Source organism: Microtus ochrogaster, unplaced genomic scaffold (genome assembly GCF_000317375.1).
Source record: "Microtus ochrogaster isolate Prairie Vole_2 unplaced genomic scaffold, MicOch1.0 UNK21, whole genome shotgun sequence".
Classification (NCBI taxonomy): domain Eukaryota; kingdom Metazoa; phylum Chordata; class Mammalia; order Rodentia; family Cricetidae; genus Microtus; species Microtus ochrogaster.
This window is the reverse complement of record NW_004949119.1, coordinates 2627098-2628755: the sequence shown is the minus strand read 5'-3', so window position 1 is coordinate 2628755 and position 1658 is coordinate 2627098.

Below are 1658 nucleotides of genomic sequence, written 5' to 3'. Positions count from 1 at the left end.
ATGTGGTGAGAAGACTTTTTATTTTTTGATCCAGTCTATTTGTTCTGTAAGCTTCTTGTGTCTTCATAGGCATATCCTACTTTAGGTTGGGAAAGTTTTCTTCTATGATTTTGTTAAATATATTTTCTATGCTTTTGAGTTGAACTTCCTCTATACCTATTATTTTTAGATTTGGCCTTTTCATGGTGTCCCATCTTTCCTGGATATTTTGGGTTAAGCTTTTGTTAGATTTAATGTTTTCTTCTTTAACTGATGAGTCTATTTCCTCTATTGTATCTTCAGTGCTTTCAATTCTCTTTTCCATCTCTTGTATTCTGCTGTTCATGTTTGTGGTTGTGGTTCCTGATTGTTTTCTCATGATTTCTGTTTCTATAATTCCCTTGGCTTGTCTTTTCTTTATTGTCTCTATTTCAGTTTTCAAGTCTTGAATAGTTTTTTTTATACGTTTGATTGCTTCTTTCTTGTTTTTTTTTTTTTAAGGGATTTGCTGATGTCTTCTAATTTTTTTGTTCATCTTTTCCTCCATTTCTTTAAGGGAATTTCTCATTTCCTCTTTAAGTGTTTCAAACATTCTCTTGAAGTTATTTTTTAGGTCATTTTCTTCTGCTTCACGTATATTTGGTTGTTCAGGTCTTGCTGTTGTAGGGTCTTTAGGTTTTACTGGTGTTGTGTTGTTCTTTGCGGTGGTGCATGTGTTCCTACCTTTTCTACTCATCTTTTCCTCTAATAGGTGTGCTTGGGGCTGTCTGAGATTCTGTTGATTAACCTTCTAGGTGCCAGTGAATCCAAAGCTCTGATGGTTTTTCCTCATGGTACAGTCAGTCCCACAATTCTAGGTACCTGTTGGTTACTCCATGTTTCTCAGCATTCCTGTGCTCTGCTCTGTTCCCTTGGAGTTTGTTGTCTCAGCCTTACTTTGAACTGTTTCTGTAAATCCTGATCTGTATCCATCCCTTCCTGCAGAAGTCCCTGGCTTGGAGTTGCTTCTGCTAATGTTTCTGGCTCTGGTCTACTGTCTTGGAGTTCCAAGGCTCTGTTGCACCCAGAACCACAGAGGACCTGGATCAGGCTTACTCCCTTAGAGGTCCTAGCCTCATGCTTGGACCCACAGAGGTTCCAGGTTCCTGCCTATTCCCTTTGGTGTTCCAGACCAATGTCTGGATCCACAGATGTCCTTGCTCAGTTCTATTCCCTCTGAGTTCCCAGTCTCATGACTGCTCTGTAGAGATCTATAATTCTTGCTTACTCTCTTAGAGGTCCCTGATTCACGCCCAAACTGGCAGAGGTCCTGGCCTAGGCCTCGTTCCTGGGAGGTTCTAGACTCATGCCCAGACCCACAAGGGTCCTGGCTTAGGTCTACTCCCTCAGAGGTCCCAGATTCATGTTCAGACCCTCAGCGGTGTCTGGCTCTGGCTCACTTGCTCAGCGGTTACTTTCCTGTACCTGTTCTGGTGGATTTTGCCATCTCTGGACCAGGTCGCTGGCTGGGAAGCCTTTTAGAGGCCCTAAAACTCCAGGCTTTAATGCCCTACTTCTTGTACTCATGTCCTCACTCTGCTGGTGTCCTGTTGGTTCCACTTTTATGAGAGTGTTCTTACTGCTATCAGCGGGAACTTTCTAACTCCTGTCAGCACACGGGCAAACGGAAACTGTCTTTG